This window comes from Athene noctua, unplaced genomic scaffold (genome assembly GCF_965140245.1).
Source record: "Athene noctua unplaced genomic scaffold, bAthNoc1.hap1.1 HAP1_HAP1_scaffold_262, whole genome shotgun sequence".
In the NCBI taxonomy this organism is placed as follows: domain Eukaryota; kingdom Metazoa; phylum Chordata; class Aves; order Strigiformes; family Strigidae; genus Athene; species Athene noctua.
Window position 1 is genome coordinate 77,865 of NW_027437727.1, and position 22,697 is coordinate 100,561.

Genomic DNA, 22,697 nt, shown 5'->3' on the forward strand with positions numbered 1-22,697 from the left:
AGACTTACACAGCCCGACTGCCCTGGCAGCTGCTCTCCCGCATGGCGGCAGCTGGTCACGAAGGTAAGCGTGTTGTCTGGTGAAAGGCAGCCATCAGTTTTCCACTCCTGTTTTTGGAGTGTTTTCGTTCGGGGCCACCTAAAGACTAGACTGTACGAGATCACAGCAGCTGTGTTACTCCATACTCTGTCCCCTGTAAATAAGTGGGAAGGGAGGATGAGAACATCGCCCCATACAACACAGCAGTTCAGGAATCCTAAGTTCCCGATCCTCCTGCAGCAGAGAAGGCCTGTCGGGGGAGGGGGAGCTGCCGGCTTCCAGCCGCCCTCCTGGCGCTTCCCTCTGGGCTGCGGGTGCCGAATCGCTCACGGTGGGGTGTCTGCGGATTTTCCTCCCGTACGGTGCGGCCGCAGCCCCCACTGCTGCGCCACAGCAATCCTCCTCTCCGCGCAGCCCGGCCAGGAGCGGGGCCGCGGGCTCCTCCTGAAACGGGAGGAGCGAGAGCTGCGCTGCAATCGCCCCGCCACCAGCACGGACGGGCCCGCAGGGCGCCGCCGCCTCCTCTTCGCGGTGACGCGCTCCGGTGGCGGCGGGGGAAGGTTTGCCCCCGGGCGTACAAACAGACTCGAGCCCGGTGCTCTAAGTGCCGCTCCCGGCCCGGCGCAGGCAGCGGCGCGGCGGGGCTCGAGGCGGGCTCGCCGCGGGGGGGCCGCTCCCGCCGGGCGCCCCCGGCCGGCACAGGTGGAGTTCTTCCTCGCCCGGGAGGTGCGGGTGCGGCTCGGCGCCGCGGAGGTGAGGGGGGAGCCGGCGCTCACTCGGGCGGGCCGGCTCTGTGGGGAACGCGGCCTCGTTCGCTTCGCGGCGTGGGGTCGTGCCGTCAGCCGCGTGGGGCCCCGCGGGTCCGGCCTCGGTCGCGGAGGGGCCGTAAGGACCGTGTGGTCCTGTCCCTGCTGCGGGCAGGGGCATCTGCCTCGGTCGGGCCGTGTCCCCTCGCCACCCCCGGTGAGCCGCGGCCTGCGCTACCCTCCTCCCCGCGGAGGGGCGAGCGGGTGTGAGAGGCTGCTCCCGGTGCTCGCCCAGAACACCTTCCCGGCTGGGTTTGGGTTCTGTTTGCCCCCTGGGGCGGACTGCGTCTCAGGAAAAGTCTTCTTCAGCGCAGAGGCGGAGCTGGGCGAGCTGAGGAAACTCAAGTCTGGAGAGCGACTGCTTTTGCTGCTTAAAAACCGCCCCCCACTTGCAGTCTCTAGGAATAAAGGTGCGTCTCGGACTCCCTGCCTCGGGTCATCCCCGCCGGTTTGCTCACGGGGTGTGTGTGCAGGAACGGGATGCCCCAGTTCGAGTCCTGTTTGTAAAATTAGTGCTTGGTTTATTTATTTACGAACATCTGTGGTTCTAATTGTCAGTAATCGATTCTGAAGCGTCTTTCGTTCAGATGAGTATTCAGTGCTTTTCTAGTGCTGCGCACGGCTTTAAAACTGTTTGAACTAGTTATCTTACCTGCGTGTGTTCTGCTGGCACTGGGCATGTATTTGTGTAACACCAGCACCTACAAAAAAAACCCCAAACCTCAACAAAAAAACCCACCTCGCCTTGAAACAGAGGTTTAGTTCTGGACCCCTTGCGTGCATTCTAGCAGTGAGTCATTTTCTTTTAGGCAAAGTGGATCCAGATGTGTATCCTATGATCCAGATGTGTATCCTATGTCACTTAACTGTTCAGCATGCAGATACCTTGTAATCTCAGCTAGTTGAGTCACGTTCTCTGTCAGTGTTGGAATAAGAATTTCAAGTTAGGTGGATTGATATCCGCCTGCTGGTGGGATTTTACCTGTGAGATCACAGATGGCCTTCAGCTTTGAGGATCAAATCTAACCATGATTCTAAAATTTAAAATGAGATTTTGAAATACTTTTATTTTTTCTCCCTTGACCAGCTTCAAGGTTCTTAAGTGAATTAGCCTCTGTAGTCTTCATGCCTCTCTTGTCATATGTAGCCTAAGAGGACTACCCCCACAGGTCTAAGTTTAGGTGTGTGTTGGAGACTTTGCAGGATTGAAGGTGGGTTGGTGAATAGCAAGGAGAGATTTCCTTTATAAAAAATAAACTTGTGGCTTTTATTCTGAGCTCTATCAGGGATTCAAGTTTGTGTCTGTCTTTCAATCCTGGAAGGTGTCTCCCATCTCTAATCCTGGACCGCATGCTTTCTGGGGAGGATGGCTGGTCCTGTGTCCCTGGGAATGGCTCTCAGAGCTGGTCTGGTTTTCAAGAGCTGCAGAGTTCAATCCCTGCACAGTTTAATCTTGCTTCCACAGAGCTGCTAATCAGAGGGATACATGTGTCTCTGCGGGTGAGGTATGTGGGTGTTGAGAACTCAGATGTGTCTGTGATGTCTGCCACTGCTGTGGTTCCTCGGTTTGCATGTTAATGCAATCTGAACACAGTCTGTGTTAACAGGTGTTCTGAATCCATACCAAATCAAATGTGAGACTGAACTCCTTAACCTGAAACTGCTTTTTCCTCCAGGGAAAATGCTGCATGAGATTAAAAGCCTTGTCATTGATGAACCGAAGTATTGGCTGGATGTTCTCTCTATTTGGAAAAACATTCATGGTTGTGAGGGGGAAAAAAAATGGTATGTCTCAAGAGAAGATCACAAGAAGAGACAAAAAACTGCAACTAAAAGCAGAAAACAGAACAGACTATGTCTGAGGAATGTCAGGCGGAAGCTGCGGAGAGGTATATGTTGCCAGAGAGAAAGATTGATCAAGACTGCTGGACTGAAAGTAAGACTTCCTTAGAAGACCCTACCAAAAGCAGTGGAGAGAAGCCTCTTGTGAATGAGAAGCTTAGTTTCAGAGTTTCTTGTCGTTGTAGTGGAGCAGTTGCCAAAATACTTCATTCGCAGGTATGCTAAAGTATCTGTGTTTTAAAAGCATTTGGCAAAGGTGAAGGGAGATGTGTAGTTTGTCATTTCAACTGTGTTGTGTGTTTTGGAATAACAAACAGATCTAGCCTTTTCCTGTATTTTCTCGAAAAAAGCCCTTAACCTGCATTTCCCTTAAACAAGTGGAAATACAAGGGCTACTGTTAATTTCCGGGCACTAATACCCTGAATACTTCCAAATCGATGTCTTTTATTGAGCCTAAGTACAGATAAGAGGTTGAGGTGGCTGGGCCTGTAGAGTCTGGGGGGGTGATCTGATAGTAGCTTACAGCTGTGCAAGGATAATGGAGGCAGACTCCTCTCAATTGTGTCAGAGGGTGGAAAAGAAAGTACAAGACCAAAACTTTGCAGCTTCGGTGGACTCTCCTTGGGTATTGGGGAGAATTTGTTCTCCAGGAGGGTGGTGCAGCCCTGGGATGTGTCCTGCAGTAGGGGTTAGATCTTGGTCCTTGGGAGAGAGTGGTGGTGTAGAGACCTCCAGGCACCCCTTCCATCCAGCCCTCTTTCCATCTATAATACCCTTCTACTGTGAGAAAAATAAAAAAAAAACCCAACCCTGTGTAACTGCAATTTATGTAGATTTCTCTTACTTGAAGTTAACAGTAGTTTAACTAGATTTTTTTTTTTTTCCCCCCTTACTCAAGCTAGTACCTTGGGAAGGTGGGACACATGAGCCTGCCAATGCTTGCTTAAATTCGTGCTGTGCATTTGAACTCTCATACTGTGAAGGTAGCGATATGGGAAGTTTAGGGGATGCAGTGAGATCAAACTTTAGGCCTGTGCAAGGCTGGGGGCTGTGTGCAGAGACATGCTGGATACTGATAGTGTTGCTAGGCTTCTATTTTCTGGCCTGAACAGAGGCTTCCTCTGGTCATTTAAAGTATATGTGTCAGCAATAGATTACCCCAAATTCCAGCACAGACTGGCCTGGCGGTTTGGCCAGGGGCCAGGGAACAACTGAGACTGCGCAGAAGGACAGGGAAAAAAGTTCATCAGCGAGGAAGAGGAGATACTTCATCTATATGACCCCCGCCCAGGACCAAAGGAGCTCAATGCGCAGACGCAAGAGGAGGAGACCTGATTACCATGAGAAGCAAGGGGAGGCGGGGATAGGCTATGTATATGTATAAGCATTCTATGAATATGCATTATTTCGTAATATATAAGCAGGACGAGAGCTGCAAAGGGTGCGCATGCTTGTGGTGGAGCGATCCCCCATGCGCCCAGTGCTGAATAAACATACCTAGTTTACAGCTCCACGGTTGTAGAGTCGTGTTTCCACAAGTCAGTAGTCTGAGCTGGACGCCACAAAAGCATTAAAATTGTGAGTTGCAGTTGTGCATTCACAGATATTCTCTTGGGTAATCCAGTTTACAGACATCAGAAATATTTTGTGCGTCATAGGTATTTATAGAACAGTGACAGGTTTTGTTGTAACTTGGGCAGGACTTGAACTTCAGCCACACTGCTGATGGGTGACAGTTGTTTTGTCCTGTGGTGTTTGCTCTCTGCCCCTCGCTCGCTCGCTGTGCCCTGATGTACTACTTCTGGTGTTTGTATGAGTTGTTCTGGGGGTAGAGAGAGGCTCTTTCTTTTTTTCCCAGGTGTTTCTGAGGATTGTGCAGTCAAAGGCTATGATTTGTAATTTTCTTAATTCTGTTAATTTTGCTGCCTGTGACTGTTCTTCCCCCTTGCAGGAGATCGGAAGAGCCATTGGCATAGCGCTCGTGAAGCAGTTTGGGTGGCAGGCTGATCTGCAGGACCCCGACCTAGAGGTAGTGGTGCTTGTCTGCCAGACGGCGTGTTGATGCTTCCAGAATTGCCCCTGATATCTTCTGTTTTGTCCTCTGCTCCCTTTGCACTCAGGACTGTGGCCTCTTCTTGTTTTTTTGGTGCTGAATTTAACTAGAAATCATCTGATAGTGCTGAGCAAAACTTTTTGGTTGACGCTGTGTGTGTGCCTTTGAGAGCACTGAAATACCAGAACGGCCAGTGTCAGCCTGTACGTCAGGAAGGATCCATACAGGAGATGTCTCAGCATCTGCTGGACTCTGTGTTGGAAATGGAGATCACCTGAGCCAGTGGGCAGCTTGTTTAGCCTCTGCAGGGGAAGAGAGCGAGTAGGAAGGTTATGTCCTTAATGAACTGGACTTGTGCATGCTGTTCATGGAAGAGCCGCCTCCTAGACTCTGACCCTGGCAAGGAGCTTGATGCAAGCTGTCTGGAGACCTTGGAAAAGACTCATTGCTCTTGACAAGCCATTTCTCCATCCCTGTGCTTCGTATATGGAAGCTGCTGTCTGCACTGATGCTGGGAGGTCTGAGGCTGTCTGTAAAAACTCTTGAGTTCATGTACAGGCTCTGGTTTTCCCAGGCTGTTCATTAAGTCAAGCTTTGTTGAGCCTCAAGTGGGGCTCTTGTCCAGATTTTTGCTCTGAAACCATTCAGGTCCTGAGGACTGGGATATTGCAAAAGTGTTGTTTTTCTTTTGGCTTCCTGGGGAGGGATTGCAGTCATGCAAGACCAGTTAGGGAGCTCAGTCATTTTTGGGGATGCGCCTATGGGACAGGAGGACAATTTATTTGAGCTGCCTGTATTTCTGGAAGGATTACACACATTTGCCTTCCATCTCAAATGCCACTTAGTGGTGCCCATGGGGTTTTTTAATTGGGTTTTGTGTTTGGATTTTTTTTAAAAAGGAGGGGGGTATCTGAATAGCTGAGTGCTGGTATAATCTTCTCCTGCTTAGAGTAAATGGTTTTATAATTAAAAATATTCATTCAGTGTTACAAAAATTGGTTCTGTAAAGATTCAGGAGCTTGCTGGTGGATTATTGGATGACAAAATTCCCCTCCCAGCTTGGTTAAACAGTAAATCCTCTTTAAATTGGCACTCAGATTGCCTAGTGTGATTTCTTCCCACTGATCATAGTTGTCTAAGCGTATATTTTTGTTGTTAAAAACTAGGATCAGATTATCTTAATGACATTTACTCAGTGGTAGGGATTCCTCTTTTCAGGTAGGCATTCTCCTCACCAGATTTGTCTTGGTAGTGTCAGAACAGGCATCGTTTCTAAATAGTCTTGCTGTCCACTGTGAGTAATTACTTTCTGGTTCAATATTCAGTGGACTGCCACATTAGTCTTGTGGTCTGTCTGGAGCTTATCTGAGCATGTAGGCCAGACTTTGTGGTTAAGTTGTGGATAAAAGCAGCCTGGTTTCTATCTGTCTGTCTGCAGATCTGTCCAGTTCGTTTCTTCTTTCATATTACATGGGCTTTTCTTGTGGTTGTACCATTGTTTTCAAGTGTGGTGTTTTGTTTTTTTCCTGTTTGCAGGCTTCCATTAGGAAACAGAGAGTATATCAGAACAGCAGGACTGTGGTCAACAATTGCATGGGCCATGGCATCTCTGGCGGAAATCAGTGTCAGTGGATATTCGTGGCAAAGACATAGGGTCTTGGTTGAAGGGGGTGTTGCTGCTCATCAGGGTTGGAGCCGGAAGCTTTGAGGAAGTGCGGTGATTTTAATGCCCTTTGCTCTGATGCATGTGTACAGGGGATTTGCCTTGTCTGTGCTCAGAGTGTGCTGTCACCTGCTGTTCACCCAGATACTTGCTGTAATCCCAGGTTCTTCTCAGAAGAGATGTTACTCCTTGTCCAGATATCAGTCTACTTTGCATGGTTTTTTCACTGGCCAGGCTTCAAACCTTCTTTTGAGTTGTTTTCCCAAGGGAAACCAGAAGCAAGCGTGATCTTTTCCACAGATTAATTTGGTACCAATATCCATCTGCAGTCTGCTCCTAACTTTTTTCCTCTAAATGTCACCTCAAGGCTGGATGCATTGTGTTTAGTGAAACTAGGAATGCTTCTTTCTATATTCTTTTCCAAGCAAGTTTGGCCTGGTAAACTGGTGATCACTGTTACTCTGAATTCATGGGCATGTGTAGGTGATGTGTACATCCCTGAGTAAGCTTGTCCTGGGAGAGGAGTCTGTCTTGCTTGGGATGCAGTAACCCCTTTATGTTTGTAGGCGGGTGCCTTTGTGCTGGATCCCATGTGTGGGCTAGGAACGATACTGCTGGAAGCTGCCAAAGAGTGGCCTGTGCGTATCACAGTGGCAACAGGCAGGACCTTTGCGAGATGGCTTGTAGTTGCATCAAGAGAAATGTGTGCCACAGTTACACCAAACTCCGTTACTGGAAAGCTTGAACCCAACTGATCTTTCTAGGCAGTTGGTAAAACTTTCCCCACAGGAGTGCTAAGCAAGTCCTAAATATTTGTGCCAGTGGGTGCTGGGAGCCCTGGATTTATACCCCAGGGTTTTTATGAGCAACCGTGGACTCTTAAAACTACCTGGGCTTCTCCTGGGAATGGAGAGATGTCAGTGGGACGGTACAGTCGGTGTCAGTTTTAGAGGCAGCGTTGCTGTCTGTAGCTCGCTGGGGTCTTGCTGTTAGGACATAGCCTCATTTTTTTAAGTTCAGAGTGTCTGGAGCAGACCAGGACATGAAAGGAGTGAAGACAGCGCAGACTTCCCTCCTTCCTCCATCTTCTGGGCCTGTGTATTGCTCTGTGTAATGCCAGTAGTTATCCCAGGAAGGGGTTTGTCTCGGAAGAGCTGTGCAACAGGGCAGTGCTGAGAAGGGTTTATAAAATAAATTCACCCAGCTGTCAGCAAAATGACTTTTCTCTTTTTCTCTCAACAGGAAGCCTGTTACTGGGGTGCTGATACAAGCGATTCACCGTTAGAGGGTGCAGATGTGGGTATTAGGACTGCAGGCTTAATGGATAAGATTGAGTTACTGAAAGCTTCTGTGCAAGGTGTGTCTGTAGGCTTTCCAAGAGAGACATGTGAATTTTTTTGTGGCTCTGGGGCTGTACAGGCAACAGTGTAGGTTCTTCTGGGGGGATGTGCAGTTGAGCTGACTGTCAACAAATAGCCGAGTCATGACTCTGTAGTCCTAGCAAATGGGTCATTATTTGTTCTCCCCTCCCCGCCCCCTGCCTCGGAGAACTTTGGCAATAGTAAACTCAGCAGAAGACAATGAAAATAATTGTCCGACAGGGGCAGTAGCTGTCTGTCCTAACGGTAAATTTATGAATACCACAAAGACTGCATACTATGTCAGAGCTCTTTGTGTTTTACAGGAACACAGCAAGGACAAATCCAAATAAAACGTGGATTTTGACTTCAATGTATCAGATGAGTAATAGCGGGGACTCGATAAGCTCAGCTGAATTGTTGATGTTTTGCCGTAGGAGTCTTTTAAATGACAACGCCTTTCTCCTGGAAGAGGTTATCTGTTTGCTCTCAGTTCATGAGCTAGTCTGTGGAGAAGGCAGTAATTTTATGACCTCATTTGGACCCCAAAGCCTGAGTCTAAATTAGTCCTTTATGAACTTCATGACAGAAGAGGCCTGGCTGTTTTTCCCCGTGCAAGGGTGATGAAGTCTGCATATTTTTTTTACCTCGCAATGTCTGTTTCTTACCAGAACGCTAAGAAATATTATTTCCTTTTTGTAAGAATATGTATAGCTTTATTTCTTACTTAAAAGCTGTGATTGGGCTTGGCTTGTAGGCTAATGGAAGGTATTTTGATGTCAGGTTTTTCTAGTACTGAACAAGTAATTGGTGTCTGTCACTGGTCAGAAGCTGTTATTTCTGCTTGTCTGGAGAAAGACTGCAGGTAACTTGTCCTTCCATTTGTAGATAAAATTGTCATAAACTTGTCCTGCAAGGGTTGATCCAAGGATGTTCCAGGAAACGTCTCCAGCTAGTTCTGGCATAGAAACACAGCAGGGTTTAGGTGGGAGGGGACTGCTGCAGGCCTTTAGTCCCGTCATCTGCTGGGAGTAGGGCTAACGCCAAAGCTGGGCCAGGTTGCTCAGAGCTGTCTTGTCCTGTCAAGATTTGGAGCATCCTGAGGGGTGGAGAACCCCTAGTCTCCTCCTCTCACACGGTGGCTGCGCTCTGGCCGGCACAGCCCTTGTCGCTACAAGGGTGCAGCGCTGCCTCATCATCCAGACAAGTGCCTGTTCCCAGGGTGCAGGAACTCTGGGGAGATCCTTGGAAGACACCAGCTCTGACAGAATCCAGGTGATTCTGGCTGTAACCAGATTCTTGAGGGGAAAAAAGTGGGACGGAGAAATTTAGCATGTGTTTCCTTGCCATTCATACGTGTGTCTCTGAACCTCTGCGATAACTCTTTGCAAGCTTAGCTCCCCTTTCGCGTTGTGCTTGTGAAGATGTGTGTTGAGAAGCAGCAGCTAGATTGGCACCGTGCCGTCCCCTGTTCAGAGAGTCCTGCTCTCCTACCACCAGTAATGGGGAACCTGCAAGCTAAACCACACTCCCGTGCATTTGTCTTCCCGGTCTGCATTGGGTTGGTAGCTTTGCAGTGCCATTTGCGAGGAAAGGTACGGAAGGAGCTACGAATCCGGGTGTATAACCTGCGAAAGAGCTGGCAGACAGTTTTGTAAGGTGAATGAGGGCACAGCTGATGTTCATTTTCCACATAGTCAGATGTAAAAACCTGCCTGCCTTCTGCAGCATTGCCCTTGCCTTTGGAAAGCTTTGACGCTGTGATTTCGGATATTCCATTTGGGAAGAAGTTCAAGATCACAAAATTCATACAGCTCCTACTGGATATTCTCCAGGAAATTGAGAGGTATGTGTGGCCTTTGACATGCTTGGGGTTTGGTGTAAATGTCATGATGGCTTGCAATCCGAAGTGTTCATTCAGCTTCAGGTTTGCTTTATTCCAAACACTCTCCAGCTTTGTAATCTGATACTGTGCAGGCTGTGAAAGTCTGAGTCCTTTATTTTTCCCTTAGAGGCTGTTGTGGCTTGTGTGGCAAACTCTGGAAGTGCTGATGGTCACCCAGGCTGACAAGGAATGAGCTTGTTGTGTGAGCCACACTCATAAATGTTCTTTGCAAGGTAGAATGGAGAAAGAGGAGAGGATGACCTAAACAAACTTAAGGCATGGCCAGGCAAATAATGCAATAATCCTTTCTTGGTTTAGGTCTGCTTGTATAAAATCATAGGCTTTCCTTTTGGGTCCACAACCAGGCTTTCACCAGGATCTCTGGCAGGAAGGATCTCAGACCAGAAAACGATGGTACGCGTTTTCCTTTCTGTTAGTGTATGCTGGCAATCCAGCTCACCACCTGGTCTGCTTTTAGATGCCTCCTTTCCTCTCTCGCCCTGTCTGCATCAGAGTTGAGCCAAGCTAATAGCAGGCTGCTTTTATGGGGCAGTTCAAACCATCTGCCCCTTTATTTTATTCCATGGCTGAAAATGCCCTTTCTGTAAGGTTGCTCTCAGTGGGTGTTGATCTTGCTCACCCAGTGCAGGAATGTGGTGGGAAGATGGTGAAGAAGGTGAGGTGGCTCCACATAACGGAGGGAAATCTTACATCAGCTTACCTTGACCCTGCCTCCCTTTGGCCATGCTTGTCTTCTGGTCTCACTTGCTCATTTGGGCCATCCTAAGCAAAATATTTCCTTGGGAGGGTGGAGGTGAGGAAGGGACCATTACCATGAGAGCTCCATGAGTAAGACTGTTCAATTCACTTGCTGTGAACAGAACCAGGATAGTCTTTTATTTCCCCTCTTTCAAAGCCAAGTGTAATATTCGCTCATGTAGTAAGAAAAATTAATTGCAAACAATGGTTACTTTTAATCTGCTTCCTGAGTTTGAAAGCCATTAAGGATGAGTGGAACATGGAAAGAACAGACGTTTTAAAGTTTCCAAAGGGAAAGGCCAGCTTCAGAATTGCCTTACCAACCTGAGAAACTCTTACTGCTCTGGAAAGCAGTTCCTCTGAAGACTGGTGGATGCTTATGCGACCCAAAAATGAGGTTTGAAGGTTATAGTGCCCTCAGTCCTTGGGAGAATACTAAGAGGGGAAAAAATTTGAGTCCATCTTCTGTGCTAACCCAATGGAAAGAACTCCCAAGGTTGGAAAAGTTTGCAAGTCAGGACAGGGCCCAGTTCTCCCATTTAGGAAAATTTATAAAGATAGGAAGTTTAACCGTCACTGGGAGGTGCAGTTTATGAGTTGACCCATGACCCTGGACATGCTTAGGTGTTTATTGAATGCAGCTGGCATCTGAAGTGTCAGCAGTGTTGAGTTCTGCACAGATCAAAGAATGCCAGGCAGGATGAACACCTAATCTAATTTTCTTTTCTTGCAATTGCCAGAGTACTTCATGTTGGAGGGACTGTTGTATTGCTGCTGAGCCAAGATCTCCGTAAGCATATGGATGGCATTACCAGGTGTGCTGAAAATGACTCTCCTAATGCCGTTTGTGATAGCACAAGTGAAACTGCCGCTGCAAAAGCCCTGAATATTGACAAGGTTTCTTCTTCCTTGACGAATGGTGTTGAAGAATCCTTTCTCAGCAGCTGACAGACACAATTTGGGGGTCTGGTGCCAGATGGCATCTATGGGGTTGGTCTTGGAAAGACAGATTCTTTCATATACAAATGCAGTAAGATCTCTACTGCTGGGCATCAGCAGATTTCTTGCACTGTGCCAAGGTGAACTTGAATCCTGATACAGCTGAAAAGCAGCACGACAGTGATCTGGTAGAGGCCTGCTGATCCAAACCCTGTGCCATTTGTTAGCTCACCTAATTTTATGTGGATGTCCTAAGGTGCTGCTTTTCTCTCTTTGTTTTTTAGGAGAGGTGGAAGATACTTGCTAGTGTTTCAGATGGTTTTGCTGTAAAATATTGTAATGAGAGTCATAAAATCCTTGTTTAGGCAAAGCCTCTCGGTATCAGGAGGAGTTTCTTTGGGAAAGAAAGATTTCATTTGCAGTCAACTACAAAACCAAATGTGGTAATACTAATTGCAAATGGATTTTCACTTTCAGCAGTATTTTTTTTAGGAAGCGCATCTTGTCTGAAGAAGTCTCCCAACTGTTTTTGAGGGCTGGATGTATGCTTTACCTTGCAGTCTTGTATTTTATTTTATAGCTTGTTTCTGCTGAGTTTGAAATGTCACTATTCAGATCTCTTGGAGTGGAAAATAAACTATTTTCTGTATTCTTTGCAGCATTTGCATGTGTCTGACGGGTATGCTTTAGCTCTTTAGGGTGCACAGACTTATTTTTAGCAAAAAAATAATGCTTCTCCTCGCTTGGTAATGTTACTCCAAGGGCACTATGTGGAAGATGGAAAAACCTTGCCAAGTGGATGAACAATTAGAAGTGACTTCTACCTCCAGAGAAGCGTATGGAAGAATTCTCCTGAAAAGAGATCGGTCTATGCAAAAGGTATTTGAGGAGGAATAGTCTAATTCAAGAATTTCCTCTGGGTGCTGACAGCAAAGTATTTTTATAGAGAATTACTGCAGATTGCTTTCTGATGCTGTTTTGGACAAGCATTTGCAACTTGGCAAGCTGGGATAGACTTGTGCTTTGTGTTCCTCTGCCGTGATTAGTATGGAGATAACAATCAGTGTGTCTGGGTTGGTTTGGGCTTTTTTTGCGTTTCTTTTAAAGTTTGTTGTGTGTAGCCTGTTGGGACCGTTACTTTATCTGTGTGCTTTCCACAGTGCAGCCTCTACTCTGGAGATCTTAGAATTTGAAGTAAGAACCTGTGGTGCAGAGTGAACTACAGAGAGACTTGAAGGGAATGAGGATGTGAGACTGATACGATCGTGCTGCTGTGAGTCCTGCTGTTTGGCTGGTACCTGGAAACATGCTAGTGCACTGCATGTAGTAGGGATTTTTGGCTTAAACCAGGATTTTTGTAATTATCTGCCCTCCCATCCAAATTCAGCTTTTGGAGAGGCTTTGGAGAAGACGATAATGAGTTCATCACAAGAAAGGTAGTGGGTAACTTGTTCTTGCCATTAGCTCTCTGTGTCAAATATGCAGAGTCAACAGTAACATGTCTCTTCTACCTAACACCAGTTAAGTTTTTGGTAGGAGATGAAGCTTCATGTGGGTTGCTTAGTTCTTAATATAGCCCAGGGATATAAACACTGGATGTCACATTGTTTTCCGTGAGGGTCTGAAAGAAAGATGATGTTTGGTTTTTCAGATTTATTTTTTTTTAGTGAAGCTATGTTGCCATGATAGATAGCTAAAATGTTAATACTGCGAAGTAAACACAGGACTTAAAGTCTGCTCCTGTGTCCAGAGATGTGTCCTCTGAAGACTGCTACAATTAGTGGTGAAACTGAGTTACTACTTTATAAGGTGGCTGATGTCTCTGTAACAAAACACAGACAATCTGCTAATAGTGTTTTTTTGGAGCTGAGTGTTCTGTAGTGTTGCATGTCACATTTTCATTCACATGGTTTTGTTTCCTGTGTCTCAGTAAACTTACTTGTCAAGTAATTTAGCTTCATCTAAAGTCTACTTGAGAGACTGATAGCAAAATTGCTTTTCTGATTGCAGTTATGTGTCAGGAAAATTCTTGAATTTCGCCTTCTGTTCAGTTTTCTCATCCACAGTGACACCCTCTAGAAAGAGTGAAAGTTAGTTCTGCTGTTGTACAAGTCATTTCTGTCCTTTGTGGTTTTGTATTTCACTGCTGCAAAGAATTTAATTGTGTAGGGTGGCCAGCAAAGTGTAAAAGAAGAGTTAGGGTTCTTTGGTAGTGAAAAAGAGACACTACCCTGTCCTACTCAGTTTCAGGAAATATGCCTGGAGTTAAATGAGGTGGTTGCTTAATTTTGTTTCCTTTGTATTTACTTCATCTCTCACTTTAGAAAGACTTGTCTGTGTCTTGGTATGAAAGTGCCATTCTAATCATCCCTCTTTCCAGGCCCTCTGAAATTTATGCCATCCTTTTGGGGTTTGGGGTTCTAAGTGCTGCCCGTGGTATTCTGACAGAGACCATGTTTCTCTTGTTTGCCCCCATTCTAATACCTTTGGCTTTGGTAGTAACTGCACAGAGATTTGAAGCATATTCTGAGGTGATTTGAGGTCCGTTCCTTTTGTTCATATGATTAGTTTATATCACAGCACATCTTGGGGTGGGGGGGAAATCATTGCTTTGCTTTAATAAACGTTGAACTTCATTTGCCATCTGACAGGTCATTCATCTAGCTTGAGTGGGCCCTTCCAAAGATTTTCATCATTTTATCACAACTGTTGGAATTCCAGTAAAAGGGCCTTTTCTTTTGTAATTAGTGAGATTATTGTTCCTGCAAAGGTATCTGTTATACCATGTCTGCCTTAAATCAGTTCTTTTCATCGTTTTGATCAGATATCCTACTGTTGTCACAGAGACAACAGAGTAAATATTTCCTATTTAACTAGGTAGTGCTTCTCCATCTTGACTTAGTAGTTGGTGGTTCTCTTTAAACTCCTCCCCACATGGGGCAGTCTAGAGCTCTGGAAGGGGATTGTTCTTTTAGCTACTGGTAGAATGAGGATCTCTAGATGATTTTCCAGAGCAGACATTGTATAAATGCTGTGCGCTTTTAGTGAAGTGACTGCGTTTTGACGCAGGCTTTGGTCTTTGATCTTTGCTTCTGGAAGCCCTGTGTAATGCATTCCCATTGACATAATGAAATCTCCATGCGAAGGAATTAGTTTCAGGCTTCTGCTCCTGGAAACAGGAATGGGAAGAAAAACTCTTGGCTTTTGCTGTTAACCTCCTCATCAGAAAGCCTGGGAGGTAAAGCGCTTAAGATGCAAGAGGAAACAAAAAATGAACGTGTGTTTTCTTACATGAGCCTCTTTGAATTTTTTGGTTGCATTTGCCAACTCAAAAATATTTGTCTGAAATTGTTCTTCAGCCCTTATTAATGCTTCCGTCTGAAACCTGTAATTGTCAACTTCGGTGTGATTATGCTAAATGAAAGCATAAGGCAGTGTCCTCCACGCACTGAGCTGTTGTATGGTGCGTATGCATGCCCCCTCAGAGTAAGAGTCTGAGCCAGCTCTACGCCGTGTTGAGAAAGACTGAAGTACTGTATGTTTCTTAATCTCTCATTTCTGTGAGTCTAAGCAAGCAATTGCTTCACAGCTGATTACTTCAAAGGTATTTGATGCGATCTCATAAAACCTGTCAGGGGTACCTAATCTTCATCCTTTGCAAGGAACCCTTGTGTCACTACAGTCAGGATGATCTTTTTTTAATACCCAGATTATCAAAGGCAAGGCACATTCTTACTTGTGACAACACCTTCAGTGCTAATAATCCAAAGGGCATAGGATGCAAAGTGGTATCTTAGATTGTTGACTTCATGTTTTCTCAAGTCACAGTTTATGCCCTTGAGGAGTTGGTATCCTGCTGTTCCTGAAGGCATGAAATCAGATTTTGTGCCTCCTTTCTGCCTTTCATGAGCCCAGGCAGATGCTGGTCCAGAGAATGGCCAGCTGGCCAGAGAGTCCCAGTACTGCTGGTGTTGAAAAAAGGAAGTGATGTCTTAAGCTGAAGGTGAAAAAACAAGGTTTGTGCTTTTCTTCCCATGATTTTCAACAGCTCTTCAGCATCCTTTTTCTCAGGAGAAGAAATCCCTTTGCAGTGGAAGGGGGTCAAATCAGCCACGAGGTGTGGAGAGCACAGGTTTGGCAAGTCTGCCTGCTGCTTGGACTCTTGGACTCTATTCCTTTGGCTGGGATTTAGCATCTTCTGCTCTAGATGGTTTGTTTTTTGGGGTTTTTTTTGTGTTTTTTTGTAGGCTCAAAATGTCAACACAGGTGAGCTAGCAATGATTAATGTACTAAAACTAGAACTGGGTGTTTCTTGACTGAAATTGGCCATGGGGACTAAATCTTTTCATGCTTAAGATACAATCGTACCAAATCAGTTGAGTCCACTTGTTGAAGAAAGGGATAATTACTGCCTTTTAGTGTAAGACAAAATACACTGTTCTAAAAAATAGCAAGCATGGCAAGTGAGGTGCGAGAGGAAAGAATGTAATTGGAGAACAGTTAAACGAAAGCTGACTAAAATTTCAGTGAGAGGTTTTTTGGACTTAAGGTACTATGTTTTCAACAACCCGTGTGATACACAAACCTCTACAGAACAAAAGAAATGAGAAGGATGACAAGGCAGAAAAGAACTCACCTGGAGAGAGTGTAGAGGGAGATGAATAAAGAAGGCAGGGTGAAATAGAAGCTGAGCCTTACTCTCTGGGAATTGAGTACATTTCTGGAAATTCTCTTGGAGACTCTGATTAGGACTTCATTGTGTGCTAGATTTGTGCTTGAACTGTGCTTATGTTGTGATTTTGCAGAGTACATAATGCCCTACAGGTCAGTTATCAGCCTGCAGGTGACGCTCTGTTAATATGTCCAGACTTCTTGATTAACTTTTATTGATGGTGTTCCCCTTCAAGATTTAATATCGGGGGTAGGGAAGTATTTTAACTACTCTCTGGTTTGATCCTTAAGGTCTATGTAGGCAAGAAGGGAAAGAAGTTGCTACTTTCTTCCATTTTTCCTTTTACAGTTCTGGAAATGATTAGAAATGTCTTTATTGCATGGACATTTAAAAAAAAAAAATCAAGAGACGCCAGTCTGTACTATGTAGTTCCAGAAGTGTATGTTCATCATGCTGCTTTTGTTCACACTGAAAGTTGTGGTCTTGTATTATCTTGTCTAGTCTTGTCTGTTTGGCTTTTTGTGTCAGTTCCCATTGCTGGAGTACTTGGCCGTGCATGATGTGGGTTACCAGCACAGTTAAGCTGAGCAGCCACGCTGTGTCTCCCTGTGGAACTGAAAAGATAAAACAGGGGAGGAGACTTGCGTAGTGGGGAGAGAACCATAGGACTCAGCAGACTCAGGTGATGTCAGCTTTTGAAATAGGTGGTATTTGCGTAGGACACAGAGCGGTGCTGTATGCATTCTCTGAGCTGTGGACAGGGCTGGGGGTGCCTTGCAGCTGGAGTACCTTGCCCTCATGCTGTGCTGATGGGGATAACAACTGGCATCTTGCAGCTGAATCACGTATTTTTGGCAGCCTGTGGATACCCCAGTGGCTTTAGCTACCCTCTGTTTGCTCAGCAAGCTCAGTTTCTCGCTGTAGTTGTCCCTTCCAGTTTAGTAGAGGCTTGACTCCCTTGTCTCAGACAGGCAGCATCCACATTCCAGAAGCGTGGCACTGGCTTTCTTTGCAAGTTTTGCAGATTGGGGGAGCGTGTGAATAATGTTAATAATGTTTAGGCGCCTGCTCTAAAGCTTATGCTACTTTAATATTTTGGATGCAATGAAAACACCAGTCAAGTACTGGAGGAATCATGTCCTTTCTGAGAGATACCTCTCCATATGTGAAAATAATTACTTGTGTGCCCCTCAGTGTTTGCAAGTTTAAAAGTCTAGCCAGGATACAGCAAGCCATCAGCAACACACCACGGAGAGTAGACATTAACTTGCAGCTTGTGGTTTGAAACTTGCTTTCAGTTAAATAAAACACATGTGAATATCAGATTTCTGGTTAAAAAGAACCAAGTGGATAGGTCACCAGTCTGTTAATGTGTTGGGACAAACATAAAACTTAGTTTCTTAGGTTAATGGCTTGGCCAGTTCTGTTGGAATTTGTTGTGTTACGTTTGAAATTTATTGACAGCCATGTTTGAGAAGTGGATTTGTGTTGCAACAATCAATGAATATGTGCTTAGTGTCTGTATTCAACTTTTTGGACAATGGCTTCTGGTTTAAAAGCTCTTTTGAGTTATGCTGAAGGGTGCTACAGCAGTGCACTGAAAGGAGAATTTTTACGTACTTTGAACTTTCCTGTTTTTTCAACTTGCTTATAGGGTCACAAGTTATGTGTGAAGTTAAATGGTTATTTTAGACCTTCAGACTTCTTTTACCTATGAAGTTCTTGAAGTTAGTAAGAATTAGTTTGTTTTTGTGAACTGTGTGTGTCTGGTAAACAAACTTCAGAAGAACTTTAGAAATAACATACCAGATTAGCTGTAATTTGCCCTTAAGAAATTTCAGAAATCCACTATAAGATACTGAATTACAAAATGGCATTTAACATTTTTTAAAAAAAAAAAAAAGAAAAGGCTGTCAAATATCTGTTACCAACATTCTCTTACATCTCAATGTCTTTCTCGCCTTCTCTCTTTAACTTAGCTAAAAAACCCCTGCACACCCCAAAAAAAGTTGCTATTGGGTTTTTAATTTTGTACGTGACTTTTTTCAAAAAATCAAAAGGTGAAAACCTTTTGTAGAAAGACAGGGACAGTTGGGGTACCAAAGGATAAGACTTGGATAAATGCCACATCTGTGTCAGTGTTTTATCTGGACATAAGCTGTGCACGGTCCATAAATTTATGTGCTTACTGAGTTTACTAAAGGTTGCAGCAGCCGCGTGCTATTGAGTGTTTTTTGCTCAGGAAAATGATCAGGAAGGGTGTTGCACGCGTGGCCAAAACCAGCAAAGTTTTGTCATGTTTTTAAGAACCTGGGCTATTGGCAGGGCATGTGAAGACCGACACAGTGGGGTCCGGGGGGGGGGGTGGGGGGGTGGGGGTGGGGGGGGTGGGTGGAGATCCCTACCCTGGGGGCTTGTTTCCTGAGCACTTCACCATGCTGCCCTGGGGCGGAGTGCATCGCAGTTTGGCTTTTTGGGAGCCCTTCAGCATCTGTTTTTTGGGGAGTTCTTGCCTTCAGGGGAGAAGCCTGGGGGTTGTGTACTAGCCACCTTGAACTGTGCTTTGGGGGTGGGGAGGCCTGGTACCGTTTTCCAAGTGCTGACAGTGGCTGTGGCCTGTGCTTACAGTTGTATGAAACCAGCCTGGATCTGTGACGGTTCGTGGAGAGTTATGGTTAGAGACGAGCTGAACGCCATACCTGATAATGGTGAGTATGTCTGTTACTGGTGGTACACAGTGTGAATATATACAGAGTGATCTCAAAGTGCGGAAATAATCTAAAAGAAACGCAATGCTCTGTAATTACCTGTATCCTCTGAAGTAACCAGCTACATCATTCATTAGCTTTTATGAAACGGTTCTGCAAAAAGGGGTTTGGGGCTGCCACATGTGACAATGGAATGTGCTTTGGCTGTGTTTCAGGAACGGTGGCTATGAAAAGCAATCCGAGTGGTGTGTTTTATTCACCAGATGATTGATTGTAGGTTAACCATGCAGCAGTACCTTATGTCTGCCCAGAATGGGCAATGCCTTTGTCTGGAGCTTTGTTTGGGCCATGACCTTTTTGAAAGGCTTGAGTTCCAGACGAGAGCATCAGTGATCAGATGCACAGAAAGAAGGCAGGACAGCTGAAGGGGAGAGTAAAGGTTGTGTAGTCTAGGCAAGAGAAAATTTGGGGAGAAAGAGGAAAGAAAGGGGAGGTGCTGCAGAGAGACAGGGAATCACCTTCTGGGCCCTCTGTAACAAGAAGCTGGGATTAAGGCCAGGAGGGAATTCTGGGGTGATCAGGCTGGTAAGTGCTGCAGTAGGGGTCAGAGAGAGATGGCACAGCTTTTCACGAGAGTCCTGAGCATCAATCCCCAAAGTGTCAGCATTGGGTAGGGCACTTTAGGTGATTCTCTCTCCTTTTGAGGAGAGAGACTAACCAGATGGTCTCTGGAAGGTCTCTTTCTTTCTGTATTTACGATTCATGAATAGATGACATTTATGTCCCTACAGGGAAAAGGGCTTTGGAGAGCAATGGTGATGACGATGACGATGAAGGCAAGCCAAATGAATAGGACTGTAATGAACGTTTGATAGCTGATGAGGAAGAGGAGTGCGAGCCTGCTGATGAAGATTCTGACTGGGAACCAAGTTCAAAAGACAAGGATGACAAAGAGGTTGAGACACTTTTGCAAGGAGCACGTAGATTGATTTGTTAAGACCTAAATGTAGCTGCAGGGAGCAACATCACGAATGTCCGATCTGTGTTAAAACATGGATGCACCAGGAGAGGAACTGCTTTGGAAACTGTTCTTTTCCTCAGTGGTGTAGCTGCTACAGGAAGATCATAATGGGGGCGAGGGGATTCAACAATGCCTTTCTTTCCTATGTATTATTTTGGTGGGTTTTTTTTTGTTTGTTGTCTTAAGTGGTGGAGCCAGAGGATGGAGCTCTGGAATTGTATTCTGTGACAACTGAAGTAGGACTTTTTTAAAAGAGAATTTCCTCATCTATTTCTTTTCCAGCACCATTGGTGTCTCATAGTTTGAACTATACTTTTAAAGGCTGTTCATGCTTCATCTTCCGGTGCTTGGAATAAATATCAGCATTAGGTTTTTGCTCTCATCACAGCAGTACCTCTTTCTGTGCCTGTACAGGACTGGAATTGTGTTCAGTTCACAACAAAGCTGACGTGCTGATGGCTGTACTTTTGCACCATTAAACGTTAACAGACTGTGGGAAAAACTTGTAACTGTCTGTGTCTGATTTCTAAGGACTTCCCTGGAAGATCTTGACTTCAGTATGTTCACCACTTTCCTGAGCTTTCTAGAAAGAAATTTGGTCTGCCTTGAGTTAAAATATTTTAGCGTGTTTGCAGGCAGATGACTGGAGCCATGTGAATTTGACACTCTCTGTGGACAGTCATGAAATTCTGGTGTGGCACGGGCTCACCTGTGATCATCTGCCAAACCATGGTGGAAAAGGGGCATCCAGGTACACTCAAGCTTTTCAGTTAGGCGGAAAAATGTTCTCTGCAGGTGCCCTTCAAGGAAAGCCGGCTCCAGGTGTTACGTGTTCCACAGCACAGCATGAGCAGCAGTGCCACAGCCTGGGCCCTCAGAAGCAGCAGACCTTTAGAGTTGCCCCTTCTGGGGTGAGAAATAGGCTGAAATACAGGAGGCTAAAGGTCAGAAGAAAGGAAACTGGAGAGTTGCAGTTCAACTCCTGACCAAAATCCTGAAGCACTTGGCTGCTATTGCTAAAGAGCTTTGGGCTGCGGCACATAGCCGTGGTGGAGAATTTCGGCTGGAGTTGCTAAGTCTAGTACACGTATGTGTAACTCAACTTGGCATCTTCCCGTTACAAATAGGGTCTAGTAACCTTCCAACACACAGAGCTGCCCTGTCTCACCTCTGCCATCCTGAGCAGACAGATATGGGAATACCCAAAAGGCATGGGAAACTTCTGCTTGTGAAGAGCATGGGGACTTTCCAGAGCCTTTTCAGAGCTTTGTATTACGTGCATGAGATGCCTAAAATGGTGACGTGAGGTTCAGAACATCCAGCATTAAAAGGTCTGGTCTTTGAATATCAAGTAATTGCTATATCCAGGATAAAACATTTGTCAGGATGCCTTGAAAAGAATAATAGCCAATGTTACTAGAAATTTTCTCTATATATTGTATGGAGTATGGTTTTCCTGTACTTGGAACAAGTATAACACCTTATAAAAGGAATTACACAAAGGAATAATGAGCCAGAACAATTTACATATACTACCTTAACTGTCCTACACAACTCTGCAGCTCAAGAGAAAAAAACAAAAAGACAAATCCAAACCAAAATCACCAACAGACTTCTTAAAGGCTGTATGGTTTACAGTCCTAGGCACTTCAGCATGAAATTGTCCTTAAAACTTACACAGCACCACTGCTCTTTAGCAAGGAAAGCCCCAACAGTTCTGTTCTTTGTTATTTCCCGTAACATTCACTTTTCAATTCTCAGACAATTTTTTGTGTCAACACCAGGCCAGTCAGAACATTTTTGAGAGCTCCATTTGTATCGGGCGATACAAATACTTCTTAAAGATTTGCAAATCTAAGAGACAGTTTACAGAAACTGATTTAAAAGAGCCAAAAATCCCCAAAGCAATTTACTTTGTGGGAGAGCTGAGCACGCACACGACCAATGTGATCAAGCAATGCCCGTTTAGTAACTCAGAAAGCCCTTTTATAACGTTCTCCCGCACACGTGAGTAACATGCAGTACAAGTCCTCAAGACTGGACAGGTAACTTAGCCCGTGCTTTAAACCTTCTTGTGATTGGATAAAAGGTGCCACATCAGCCTTGCCAGGCTGCCTGCCTTGTGTAACTTCCTCTTCTGTCCCAACCCCTGCCGGGGGTTGTTTGTCTCGTCGAGTTTCTCCCCCCTCACTCAGGGTCACATCCTTATCGCATTCTTGCTCGGCTGAGGCTCTTATCAGTCTTGTTCTCATGCAGGATTGCTCACATGGCCATTCTCTCGCAGAAAGCCCTCTAGAATCCCAACAGTACTCTTTGAGGGCTGCACGGTGATGCGCTCCAATAAAAGCCAGGCAAGGAAGTGCTCCAAAATATGGTGACCAGCTCCTCAAAAAAGCTGACAGGTGAAAGGCTCCCAAAAATCCCAAAGCATGAAGCACTTCAAAAATGCTGGGCATTGTAGCATTCCAGGAAAAAGCCAAACAGTGAAGCACTCCAAAAGAAGCCCCTTGGTAAAGAGGTCGGAAAAAGCCCCAGGGGTGATGTGCTCCTAAAACCCAAAATGTGGACTGCTCTGAAAAAGGCTCAGAGCAGAGAAATGCCAACAAAAGCCCAGGGTTGACAGCTCCCAAAAAGCTCAAGGGTGGAAGACTCCCAAGAAAACAAATGCTGAAGGGCTCCCAAACAGCCGCCCCCCCCCCCCCCTCCCCCAGTCAAATTGTGAAGCATCCCTGAAGGACTGCCCAGGGAAGCACTCCAGAAGAAGCCCCAGGGTGGAGCACTCCCAAAAAGCCCTGGTGTGCAGCACTCAAGAATGAGAAGGTGAATGAACCTGGAAAAAACAAACAGTGAAGCACTCCAGAAATGCTGAGCATTGTAGCATTCCATAAAAAAGTGAAACTATAAAGGTCTCCCCCCCAAAAAAATAGTGAAGCACTCAAAAAAAGCCCCAA

The 22,697-nt window shown here is 45.4% G+C and overlaps 1 pseudogene; it reads left to right on the forward strand.

The window, feature by feature from the left end:
* Positions 1 to 216: 216 nt before the first annotated feature.
* LOC141955479 (U6 snRNA (guanine-N(2))-methyltransferase THUMPD2-like) lies at positions 217 to 11,489 on the forward strand (annotated as a pseudogene).
* The last annotated feature ends 11,208 nt before the right edge of the window (positions 11,490 to 22,697 follow it).